Here is a 9,530-nt window from a genome sequence, read left to right on the forward strand (position 1 = left end):
CGGCACTTTGGGCCTTTTGGACCTGTGGGCGGTGCTGTGTAAAAAATAAAGTGCAAAATGTTAAAAAAAATGAAAGGGTGAAAATTTTGAAAAAATGGCTCTTTGCGGCTTCCTGACGCATGCGCGCAGTGGAAAAAAAAGAGTGAAAACATGGAAAATGTTAAAAAAATGGCAACGGCTAAAAAGCCTACGACACCCGGTATTCCCAGGCGGTCTCCCATCCAGGTACTAACCAGGCCCGGCCCTGGATCGCTTCCGAGATCAGACGAGATCGGGCGCTTTCAGGGTGGTGTGGCCGTAGGCGATGAAGCTCGGCACTTTGGGCCTTTTGGACCTGTGGGCGGTGCTGTGTAAAAAATAAAGTGCAAAATGTTAAAAAAAATGAAAGGGTGAAAATTTTGAAAAAATGGCTCTTTGCGGCTTCCTGACGCATGCGCGCAGTGGAAAAAAAAGAGTGAAAACATGGAAAATGTTAAAAAAATGGCAACGGCTAAAAAGCCTACGACACCCGGTATTCCCAGGCGGTCTCCCATCCAGGTACTAACCAGGCCCGGCCCTGGATCGCTTCCGAGATCAGACGAGATCGGGCGCTTTCAGGGTGGTGTGGCCGTAGGCGATGAAGCTCGGCACTTTGGGCCTTTTGGACCTGTGGGCGGTGCTGTGTAAAAAATAAAGTGCAAAATGTTAAAAAAAATGAAAGGGTGAAAATTTTGAAAAAATGGCTCTTTGCGGCTTCCTGACGCATGCGCGCAGTGGAAAAAAAAGAGTGAAAACATGGAAAATGTTAAAAAAATGGCAACGGCTAAAAAGCCTACGACACCCGGTATTCCCAGGCGGTCTCCCATCCAGGTACTAACCAGGCCCGGCCCTGGATCGCTTCCGAGATCAGACGAGATCGGGCGCTTTCAGGGTGGTGTGGCCGTAGGCGATGAAGCTCGGCACTTTGGGCCTTTTGGACCTGTGGGCGGTGCTGTGTAAAAAATAAAGTGCAAAATGTTAAAAAAAATGAAAGGGTGAAAATTTTGAAAAAATGGCTCTTTGCGGCTTCCTGACGCATGCGCGCAGTGGAAAAAAAAGAGTGAAAACATGGAAAATGTTAAAAAAATGGCAACGGCTAAAAAGCCTACGACACCCGGTATTCCCAGGCGGTCTCCCATCCAGGTACTAACCAGGCCCGGCCCTGGATCGCTTCCGAGATCAGACGAGATCGGGCGCTTTCAGGGTGGTGTGGCCGTAGGCGATGAAGCTCGGCACTTTGGGCCTTTTGGACCTGTGGGCGGTGCTGTGTAAAAAATAAAGTGCAAAATGTTAAAAAAAATGAAAGGGTGAAAATTTTGAAAAAATGGCTCTTTGCGGCTTCCTGACGCATGCGCGCAGTGGAAAAAAAAGAGTGAAAACATGGAAAATGTTAAAAAAATGGCAACGGCTAAAAAGCCTACGACACCCGGTATTCCCAGGCGGTCTCCCATCCAGGTACTAACCAGGCCCGGCCCTGGATCGCTTCCGAGATCAGACGAGATCGGGCGCTTTCAGGGTGGTGTGGCCGTAGGCGATGAAGCTCGGCACTTTGGGCCTTTTGGACCTGTGGGCGGTGCTGTGTAAAAAATAAAGTGCAAAATGTTAAAAAAAATGAAAGGGTGAAAATTTTGAAAAAATGGCTCTTTGCGGCTTCCTGACGCATGCGCGCAGTGGAAAAAAAAGAGTGAAAACATGGAAAATGTTAAAAAAATGGCAACGGCTAAAAAGCCTACGACACCCGGTATTCCCAGGCGGTCTCCCATCCAGGTACTAACCAGGCCCGGCCCTGGATCGCTTCCGAGATCAGACGAGATCGGGCGCTTTCAGGGTGGTGTGGCCGTAGGCGATGAAGCTCGGCACTTTGGGCCTTTTGGACCTGTGGGCGGTGCTGTGTAAAAAATAAAGTGCAAAATGTTAAAAAAAATGAAAGGGTGAAAATTTTGAAAAAATGGCTCTTTGCGGCTTCCTGACGCATGCGCGCAGTGGAAAAAAAAGAGTGAAAACATGGAAAATGTTAAAAAAATGGCAACGGCTAAAAAGCCTACGACACCCGGTATTCCCAGGCGGTCTCCCATCCAGGTACTAACCAGGCCCGGCCCTGGATCGCTTCCGAGATCAGACGAGATCGGGCGCTTTCAGGGTGGTGTGGCCGTAGGCGATGAAGCTCGGCACTTTGGGCCTTTTGGACCTGTGGGCGGTGCTGTGTAAAAAATAAAGTGCAAAATGTTAAAAAAAATGAAAGGGTGAAAATTTTGAAAAAATGGCTCTTTGCGGCTTCCTGACGCATGCGCGCAGTGGAAAAAAAAGAGTGAAAACATGGAAAATGTTAAAAAAATGGCAACGGCTAAAAAGCCTACGACACCCGGTATTCCCAGGCGGTCTCCCATCCAGGTACTAACCAGGCCCGGCCCTGGATCGCTTCCGAGATCAGACGAGATCGGGCGCTTTCAGGGTGGTGTGGCCGTAGGCGATGAAGCTCGGCACTTTGGGCCTTTTGGACCTGTGGGCGGTGCTGTGTAAAAAATAAAGTGCAAAATGTTAAAAAAAATGAAAGGGTGAAAATTTTGAAAAAATGGCTCTTTGCGGCTTCCTGACGCATGCGCGCAGTGGAAAAAAAAGAGTGAAAACATGGAAAATGTTAAAAAAATGGCAACGGCTAAAAAGCCTACGACACCCGGTATTCCCAGGCGGTCTCCCATCCAGGTACTAACCAGGCCCGGCCCTGGATCGCTTCCGAGATCAGACGAGATCGGGCGCTTTCAGGGTGGTGTGGCCGTAGGCGATGAAGCTCGGCACTTTGGGCCTTTTGGACCTGTGGGCGGTGCTGTGTAAAAAATAAAGTGCAAAATGTTAAAAAAAATGAAAGGGTGAAAATTTTGAAAAAATGGCTCTTTGCGGCTTCCTGACGCATGCGCGCAGTGGAAAAAAAAGAGTGAAAACATGGAAAATGTTAAAAAAATGGCAACGGCTAAAAAGCCTACGACACCCGGTATTCCCAGGCGGTCTCCCATCCAGGTACTAACCAGGCCCGGCCCTGGATCGCTTCCGAGATCAGACGAGATCGGGCGCTTTCAGGGTGGTGTGGCCGTAGGCGATGAAGCTCGGCACTTTGGGCCTTTTGGACCTGTGGGCGGTGCTGTGTAAAAAATAAAGTGCAAAATGTTAAAAAAAATGAAAGGGTGAAAATTTTGAAAAAATGGCTCTTTGCGGCTTCCTGACGCATGCGCGCAGTGGAAAAAAAAGAGTGAAAACATGGAAAATGTTAAAAAAATGGCAACGGCTAAAAAGCCTACGACACCCGGTATTCCCAGGCGGTCTCCCATCCAGGTACTAACCAGGCCCGGCCCTGGATCGCTTCCGAGATCAGACGAGATCGGGCGCTTTCAGGGTGGTGTGGCCGTAGGCGATGAAGCTCGGCACTTTGGGCCTTTTGGACCTGTGGGCGGTGCTGTGTAAAAAATAAAGTGCAAAATGTTAAAAAAAATGAAAGGGTGAAAATTTTGAAAAAATGGCTCTTTGCGGCTTCCTGACGCATGCGCGCAGTGGAAAAAAAAGAGTGAAAACATGGAAAATGTTAAAAAAATGGCAACGGCTAAAAAGCCTACGACACCCGGTATTCCCAGGCGGTCTCCCATCCAGGTACTAACCAGGCCCGGCCCTGGATCGCTTCCGAGATCAGACGAGATCGGGCGCTTTCAGGGTGGTGTGGCCGTAGGCGATGAAGCTCGGCACTTTGGGCCTTTTGGACCTGTGGGCGGTGCTGTGTAAAAAATAAAGTGCAAAATGTTAAAAAAAATGAAAGGGTGAAAATTTTGAAAAAATGGCTCTTTGCGGCTTCCTGACGCATGCGCGCAGTGGAAAAAAAAGAGTGAAAACATGGAAAATGTTAAAAAAATGGCAACGGCTAAAAAGCCTACGACACCCGGTATTCCCAGGCGGTCTCCCATCCAGGTACTAACCAGGCCCGGCCCTGGATCGCTTCCGAGATCAGACGAGATCGGGCGCTTTCAGGGTGGTGTGGCCGTAGGCGATGAAGCTCGGCACTTTGGGCCTTTTGGACCTGTGGGCGGTGCTGTGTAAAAAATAAAGTGCAAAATGTTAAAAAAAATGAAAGGGTGAAAATTTTGAAAAAATGGCTCTTTGCGGCTTCCTGACGCATGCGCGCAGTGGAAAAAAAAGAGTGAAAACATGGAAAATGTTAAAAAAATGGCAACGGCTAAAAAGCCTACGACACCCGGTATTCCCAGGCGGTCTCCCATCCAGGTACTAACCAGGCCCGGCCCTGGATCGCTTCCGAGATCAGACGAGATCGGGCGCTTTCAGGGTGGTGTGGCCGTAGGCGATGAAGCTCGGCACTTTGGGCCTTTTGGACCTGTGGGCGGTGCTGTGTAAAAAATAAAGTGCAAAATGTTAAAAAAAATGAAAGGGTGAAAATTTTGAAAAAATGGCTCTTTGCGGCTTCCTGACGCATGCGCGCAGTGGAAAAAAAAGAGTGAAAACATGGAAAATGTTAAAAAAATGGCAACGGCTAAAAAGCCTACGACACCCGGTATTCCCAGGCGGTCTCCCATCCAGGTACTAACCAGGCCCGGCCCTGGATCGCTTCCGAGATCAGACGAGATCGGGCGCTTTCAGGGTGGTGTGGCCGTAGGCGATGAAGCTCGGCACTTTGGGCCTTTTGGACCTGTGGGCGGTGCTGTGTAAAAAATAAAGTGCAAAATGTTAAAAAAAATGAAAGGGTGAAAATTTTGAAAAAATGGCTCTTTGCGGCTTCCTGACGCATGCGCGCAGTGGAAAAAAAAGAGTGAAAACATGGAAAATGTTAAAAAAATGGCAACGGCTAAAAAGCCTACGACACCCGGTATTCCCAGGCGGTCTCCCATCCAGGTACTAACCAGGCCCGGCCCTGGATCGCTTCCGAGATCAGACGAGATCGGGCGCTTTCAGGGTGGTGTGGCCGTAGGCGATGAAGCTCGGCACTTTGGGCCTTTTGGACCTGTGGGCGGTGCTGTGTAAAAAATAAAGTGCAAAATGTTAAAAAAAATGAAAGGGTGAAAATTTTGAAAAAATGGCTCTTTGCGGCTTCCTGACGCATGCGCGCAGTGGAAAAAAAAGAGTGAAAACATGGAAAATGTTAAAAAAATGGCAACGGCTAAAAAGCCTACGACACCCGGTATTCCCAGGCGGTCTCCCATCCAGGTACTAACCAGGCCCGGCCCTGGATCGCTTCCGAGATCAGACGAGATCGGGCGCTTTCAGGGTGGTGTGGCCGTAGGCGATGAAGCTCGGCACTTTGGGCCTTTTGGACCTGTGGGCGGTGCTGTGTAAAAAATAAAGTGCAAAATGTTAAAAAAAATGAAAGGGTGAAAATTTTGAAAAAATGGCTCTTTGCGGCTTCCTGACGCATGCGCGCAGTGGAAAAAAAAGAGTGAAAACATGGAAAATGTTAAAAAAATGGCAACGGCTAAAAAGCCTACGACACCCGGTATTCCCAGGCGGTCTCCCATCCAGGTACTAACCAGGCCCGGCCCTGGATCGCTTCCGAGATCAGACGAGATCGGGCGCTTTCAGGGTGGTGTGGCCGTAGGCGATGAAGCTCGGCACTTTGGGCCTTTTGGACCTGTGGGCGGTGCTGTGTAAAAAATAAAGTGCAAAATGTTAAAAAAAATGAAAGGGTGAAAATTTTGAAAAAATGGCTCTTTGCGGCTTCCTGACGCATGCGCGCAGTGGAAAAAAAAGAGTGAAAACATGGAAAATGTTAAAAAAATGGCAACGGCTAAAAAGCCTACGACACCCGGTATTCCCAGGCGGTCTCCCATCCAGGTACTAACCAGGCCCGGCCCTGGATCGCTTCCGAGATCAGACGAGATCGGGCGCTTTCAGGGTGGTGTGGCCGTAGGCGATGAAGCTCGGCACTTTGGGCCTTTTGGACCTGTGGGCGGTGCTGTGTAAAAAATAAAGTGCAAAATGTTAAAAAAAATGAAAGGGTGAAAATTTTGAAAAAATGGCTCTTTGCGGCTTCCTGACGCATGCGCGCAGTGGAAAAAAAAGAGTGAAAACATGGAAAATGTTAAAAAAATGGCAACGGCTAAAAAGCCTACGACACCCGGTATTCCCAGGCGGTCTCCCATCCAGGTACTAACCAGGCCCGGCCCTGGATCGCTTCCGAGATCAGACGAGATCGGGCGCTTTCAGGGTGGTGTGGCCGTAGGCGATGAAGCTCGGCACTTTGGGCCTTTTGGACCTGTGGGCGGTGCTGTGTAAAAAATAAAGTGCAAAATGTTAAAAAAAATGAAAGGGTGAAAATTTTGAAAAAATGGCTCTTTGCGGCTTCCTGACGCATGCGCGCAGTGGAAAAAAAAGAGTGAAAACATGGAAAATGTTAAAAAAATGGCAACGGCTAAAAAGCCTACGACACCCGGTATTCCCAGGCGGTCTCCCATCCAGGTACTAACCAGGCCCGGCCCTGGATCGCTTCCGAGATCAGACGAGATCGGGCGCTTTCAGGGTGGTGTGGCCGTAGGCGATGAAGCTCGGCACTTTGGGCCTTTTGGACCTGTGGGCGGTGCTGTGTAAAAAATAAAGTGCAAAATGTTAAAAAAAATGAAAGGGTGAAAATTTTGAAAAAATGGCTCTTTGCGGCTTCCTGACGCATGCGCGCAGTGGAAAAAAAAGAGTGAAAACATGGAAAATGTTAAAAAAATGGCAACGGCTAAAAAGCCTACGACACCCGGTATTCCCAGGCGGTCTCCCATCCAGGTACTAACCAGGCCCGGCCCTGGATCGCTTCCGAGATCAGACGAGATCGGGCGCTTTCAGGGTGGTGTGGCCGTAGGCGATGAAGCTCGGCACTTTGGGCCTTTTGGACCTGTGGGCGGTGCTGTGTAAAAAATAAAGTGCAAAATGTTAAAAAAAATGAAAGGGTGAAAATTTTGAAAAAATGGCTCTTTGCGGCTTCCTGACGCATGCGCGCAGTGGAAAAAAAAGAGTGAAAACATGGAAAATGTTAAAAAAATGGCAACGGCTAAAAAGCCTACGACACCCGGTATTCCCAGGCGGTCTCCCATCCAGGTACTAACCAGGCCCGGCCCTGGATCGCTTCCGAGATCAGACGAGATCGGGCGCTTTCAGGGTGGTGTGGCCGTAGGCGATGAAGCTCGGCACTTTGGGCCTTTTGGACCTGTGGGCGGTGCTGTGTAAAAAATAAAGTGCAAAATGTTAAAAAAAATGAAAGGGTGAAAATTTTGAAAAAATGGCTCTTTGCGGCTTCCTGACGCATGCGCGCAGTGGAAAAAAAAGAGTGAAAACATGGAAAATGTTAAAAAAATGGCAACGGCTAAAAAGCCTACGACACCCGGTATTCCCAGGCGGTCTCCCATCCAGGTACTAACCAGGCCCGGCCCTGGATCGCTTCCGAGATCAGACGAGATCGGGCGCTTTCAGGGTGGTGTGGCCGTAGGCGATGAAGCTCGGCACTTTGGGCCTTTTGGACCTGTGGGCGGTGCTGTGTAAAAAATAAAGTGCAAAATGTTAAAAAAAATGAAAGGGTGAAAATTTTGAAAAAATGGCTCTTTGCGGCTTCCTGACGCATGCGCGCAGTGGAAAAAAAAGAGTGAAAACATGGAAAATGTTAAAAAAATGGCAACGGCTAAAAAGCCTACGACACCCGGTATTCCCAGGCGGTCTCCCATCCAGGTACTAACCAGGCCCGGCCCTGGATCGCTTCCGAGATCAGACGAGATCGGGCGCTTTCAGGGTGGTGTGGCCGTAGGCGATGAAGCTCGGCACTTTGGGCCTTTTGGACCTGTGGGCGGTGCTGTGTAAAAAATAAAGTGCAAAATGTTAAAAAAAATGAAAGGGTGAAAATTTTGAAAAAATGGCTCTTTGCGGCTTCCTGACGCATGCGCGCAGTGGAAAAAAAAGAGTGAAAACATGGAAAATGTTAAAAAAATGGCAACGGCTAAAAAGCCTACGACACCCGGTATTCCCAGGCGGTCTCCCATCCAGGTACTAACCAGGCCCGGCCCTGGATCGCTTCCGAGATCAGACGAGATCGGGCGCTTTCAGGGTGGTGTGGCCGTAGGCGATGAAGCTCGGCACTTTGGGCCTTTTGGACCTGTGGGCGGTGCTGTGTAAAAAATAAAGTGCAAAATGTTAAAAAAAATGAAAGGGTGAAAATTTTGAAAAAATGGCTCTTTGCGGCTTCCTGACGCATGCGCGCAGTGGAAAAAAAAGAGTGAAAACATGGAAAATGTTAAAAAAATGGCAACGGCTAAAAAGCCTACGACACCCGGTATTCCCAGGCGGTCTCCCATCCAGGTACTAACCAGGCCCGGCCCTGGATCGCTTCCGAGATCAGACGAGATCGGGCGCTTTCAGGGTGGTGTGGCCGTAGGCGATGAAGCTCGGCACTTTGGGCCTTTTGGACCTGTGGGCGGTGCTGTGTAAAAAATAAAGTGCAAAATGTTAAAAAAAATGAAAGGGTGAAAATTTTGAAAAAATGGCTCTTTGCGGCTTCCTGACGCATGCGCGCAGTGGAAAAAAAAGAGTGAAAACATGGAAAATGTTAAAAAAATGGCAACGGCTAAAAAGCCTACGACACCCGGTATTCCCAGGCGGTCTCCCATCCAGGTACTAACCAGGCCCGGCCCTGGATCGCTTCCGAGATCAGACGAGATCGGGCGCTTTCAGGGTGGTGTGGCCGTAGGCGATGAAGCTCGGCACTTTGGGCCTTTTGGACCTGTGGGCGGTGCTGTGTAAAAAATAAAGTGCAAAATGTTAAAAAAAATGAAAGGGTGAAAATTTTGAAAAAATGGCTCTTTGCGGCTTCCTGACGCATGCGCGCAGTGGAAAAAAAAGAGTGAAAACATGGAAAATGTTAAAAAAATGGCAACGGCTAAAAAGCCTACGACACCCGGTATTCCCAGGCGGTCTCCCATCCAGGTACTAACCAGGCCCGGCCCTGGATCGCTTCCGAGATCAGACGAGATCGGGCGCTTTCAGGGTGGTGTGGCCGTAGGCGATGAAGCTCGGCACTTTGGGCCTTTTGGACCTGTGGGCGGTGCTGTGTAAAAAATAAAGTGCAAAATGTTAAAAAAAATGAAAGGGTGAAAATTTTGAAAAAATGGCTCTTTGCGGCTTCCTGACGCATGCGCGCAGTGGAAAAAAAAGAGTGAAAACATGGAAAATGTTAAAAAAATGGCAACGGCTAAAAAGCCTACGACACCCGGTATTCCCAGGCGGTCTCCCATCCAGGTACTAACCAGGCCCGGCCCTGGATCGCTTCCGAGATCAGACGAGATCGGGCGCTTTCAGGGTGGTGTGGCCGTAGGCGATGAAGCTCGGCACTTTGGGCCTTTTGGACCTGTGGGCGGTGCTGTGTAAAAAATAAAGTGCAAAATGTTAAAAAAAATGAAAGGGTGAAAATTTTGAAAAAATGGCTCTTTGCGGCTTCCTGACGCATGCGCGCAGTGGAAAAAAAAGAGTGAAAACATGGAAAATGTTAAAAAAAT

At 48.9% G+C, this 9,530-nt stretch overlaps 30 non-coding genes across 30 annotated transcripts; all 30 read right to left on the minus strand.

The window, feature by feature from the left end:
* Positions 1-184: 184 nt before the first annotated feature.
* LOC121403320 lies at positions 185-303 on the minus strand. Its single transcript, XR_005967235.1, has one exon. It is a non-coding gene; the product is annotated as a 5S ribosomal RNA (ribosomal RNA).
* A 193-nt stretch (positions 304-496) lies between these two features.
* LOC121403321 lies at positions 497-615 on the minus strand. The gene has a single exon (XR_005967236.1). It is a non-coding gene; the product is annotated as a 5S ribosomal RNA (ribosomal RNA).
* A 193-nt stretch (positions 616-808) lies between these two features.
* LOC121403322 lies at positions 809-927 on the minus strand. Its single transcript, XR_005967237.1, has one exon. It is a non-coding gene; the product is annotated as a 5S ribosomal RNA (ribosomal RNA).
* Positions 928-1,120: 193 nt separating this feature from the next.
* Positions 1,121-1,239, minus strand: LOC121403323. The gene has a single exon (XR_005967238.1). It is a non-coding gene; the product is annotated as a 5S ribosomal RNA (ribosomal RNA).
* A 193-nt stretch (positions 1,240-1,432) lies between these two features.
* On the minus strand, positions 1,433-1,551 carry LOC121403324. Its single transcript, XR_005967239.1, has one exon. It is a non-coding gene; the product is annotated as a 5S ribosomal RNA (ribosomal RNA).
* Positions 1,552-1,744: 193 nt separating this feature from the next.
* LOC121403325 lies at positions 1,745-1,863 on the minus strand. The gene has a single exon (XR_005967240.1). It is a non-coding gene; the product is annotated as a 5S ribosomal RNA (ribosomal RNA).
* Positions 1,864-2,056: 193 nt separating this feature from the next.
* On the minus strand, positions 2,057-2,175 carry LOC121403326. The gene has a single exon (XR_005967241.1). It is a non-coding gene; the product is annotated as a 5S ribosomal RNA (ribosomal RNA).
* A 193-nt stretch (positions 2,176-2,368) lies between these two features.
* Positions 2,369-2,487, minus strand: LOC121403327. Its single transcript, XR_005967242.1, has one exon. It is a non-coding gene; the product is annotated as a 5S ribosomal RNA (ribosomal RNA).
* A 193-nt stretch (positions 2,488-2,680) lies between these two features.
* LOC121403329 lies at positions 2,681-2,799 on the minus strand. Its single transcript, XR_005967244.1, has one exon. It is a non-coding gene; the product is annotated as a 5S ribosomal RNA (ribosomal RNA).
* A 193-nt stretch (positions 2,800-2,992) lies between these two features.
* LOC121403330 lies at positions 2,993-3,111 on the minus strand. The gene has a single exon (XR_005967245.1). It is a non-coding gene; the product is annotated as a 5S ribosomal RNA (ribosomal RNA).
* Positions 3,112-3,304: 193 nt separating this feature from the next.
* On the minus strand, positions 3,305-3,423 carry LOC121403331. The gene has a single exon (XR_005967246.1). It is a non-coding gene; the product is annotated as a 5S ribosomal RNA (ribosomal RNA).
* A 193-nt stretch (positions 3,424-3,616) lies between these two features.
* On the minus strand, positions 3,617-3,735 carry LOC121403332. The gene has a single exon (XR_005967247.1). It is a non-coding gene; the product is annotated as a 5S ribosomal RNA (ribosomal RNA).
* Positions 3,736-3,928: 193 nt separating this feature from the next.
* On the minus strand, positions 3,929-4,047 carry LOC121403333. The gene has a single exon (XR_005967248.1). It is a non-coding gene; the product is annotated as a 5S ribosomal RNA (ribosomal RNA).
* A 193-nt stretch (positions 4,048-4,240) lies between these two features.
* On the minus strand, positions 4,241-4,359 carry LOC121403334. The gene has a single exon (XR_005967249.1). It is a non-coding gene; the product is annotated as a 5S ribosomal RNA (ribosomal RNA).
* A 193-nt stretch (positions 4,360-4,552) lies between these two features.
* Positions 4,553-4,671, minus strand: LOC121403336. Its single transcript, XR_005967250.1, has one exon. It is a non-coding gene; the product is annotated as a 5S ribosomal RNA (ribosomal RNA).
* A 193-nt stretch (positions 4,672-4,864) lies between these two features.
* On the minus strand, positions 4,865-4,983 carry LOC121403337. Its single transcript, XR_005967251.1, has one exon. It is a non-coding gene; the product is annotated as a 5S ribosomal RNA (ribosomal RNA).
* Positions 4,984-5,176: 193 nt separating this feature from the next.
* On the minus strand, positions 5,177-5,295 carry LOC121403338. Its single transcript, XR_005967252.1, has one exon. It is a non-coding gene; the product is annotated as a 5S ribosomal RNA (ribosomal RNA).
* A 193-nt stretch (positions 5,296-5,488) lies between these two features.
* LOC121403339 lies at positions 5,489-5,607 on the minus strand. Its single transcript, XR_005967253.1, has one exon. It is a non-coding gene; the product is annotated as a 5S ribosomal RNA (ribosomal RNA).
* A 193-nt stretch (positions 5,608-5,800) lies between these two features.
* Positions 5,801-5,919, minus strand: LOC121403341. Its single transcript, XR_005967255.1, has one exon. It is a non-coding gene; the product is annotated as a 5S ribosomal RNA (ribosomal RNA).
* A 193-nt stretch (positions 5,920-6,112) lies between these two features.
* On the minus strand, positions 6,113-6,231 carry LOC121403342. The gene has a single exon (XR_005967256.1). It is a non-coding gene; the product is annotated as a 5S ribosomal RNA (ribosomal RNA).
* Positions 6,232-6,424: 193 nt separating this feature from the next.
* On the minus strand, positions 6,425-6,543 carry LOC121403343. Its single transcript, XR_005967257.1, has one exon. It is a non-coding gene; the product is annotated as a 5S ribosomal RNA (ribosomal RNA).
* A 193-nt stretch (positions 6,544-6,736) lies between these two features.
* LOC121403344 lies at positions 6,737-6,855 on the minus strand. The gene has a single exon (XR_005967258.1). It is a non-coding gene; the product is annotated as a 5S ribosomal RNA (ribosomal RNA).
* Positions 6,856-7,048: 193 nt separating this feature from the next.
* LOC121403345 lies at positions 7,049-7,167 on the minus strand. The gene has a single exon (XR_005967259.1). It is a non-coding gene; the product is annotated as a 5S ribosomal RNA (ribosomal RNA).
* Positions 7,168-7,360: 193 nt separating this feature from the next.
* On the minus strand, positions 7,361-7,479 carry LOC121403346. Its single transcript, XR_005967260.1, has one exon. It is a non-coding gene; the product is annotated as a 5S ribosomal RNA (ribosomal RNA).
* A 193-nt stretch (positions 7,480-7,672) lies between these two features.
* LOC121403347 lies at positions 7,673-7,791 on the minus strand. Its single transcript, XR_005967261.1, has one exon. It is a non-coding gene; the product is annotated as a 5S ribosomal RNA (ribosomal RNA).
* A 193-nt stretch (positions 7,792-7,984) lies between these two features.
* LOC121403348 lies at positions 7,985-8,103 on the minus strand. The gene has a single exon (XR_005967262.1). It is a non-coding gene; the product is annotated as a 5S ribosomal RNA (ribosomal RNA).
* Positions 8,104-8,296: 193 nt separating this feature from the next.
* On the minus strand, positions 8,297-8,415 carry LOC121403349. The gene has a single exon (XR_005967263.1). It is a non-coding gene; the product is annotated as a 5S ribosomal RNA (ribosomal RNA).
* Positions 8,416-8,608: 193 nt separating this feature from the next.
* LOC121403350 lies at positions 8,609-8,727 on the minus strand. Its single transcript, XR_005967264.1, has one exon. It is a non-coding gene; the product is annotated as a 5S ribosomal RNA (ribosomal RNA).
* A 193-nt stretch (positions 8,728-8,920) lies between these two features.
* On the minus strand, positions 8,921-9,039 carry LOC121403352. The gene has a single exon (XR_005967266.1). It is a non-coding gene; the product is annotated as a 5S ribosomal RNA (ribosomal RNA).
* Positions 9,040-9,232: 193 nt separating this feature from the next.
* Positions 9,233-9,351, minus strand: LOC121403353. The gene has a single exon (XR_005967267.1). It is a non-coding gene; the product is annotated as a 5S ribosomal RNA (ribosomal RNA).
* Between the last annotated feature and the right edge of the window lie 179 nt (positions 9,352-9,530).

Source organism: Xenopus laevis, chromosome 4L, assembly GCF_017654675.1.
Source record: "Xenopus laevis strain J_2021 chromosome 4L, Xenopus_laevis_v10.1, whole genome shotgun sequence".
NCBI lineage: Eukaryota > Metazoa > Chordata > Amphibia > Anura > Pipidae > Xenopus > Xenopus laevis.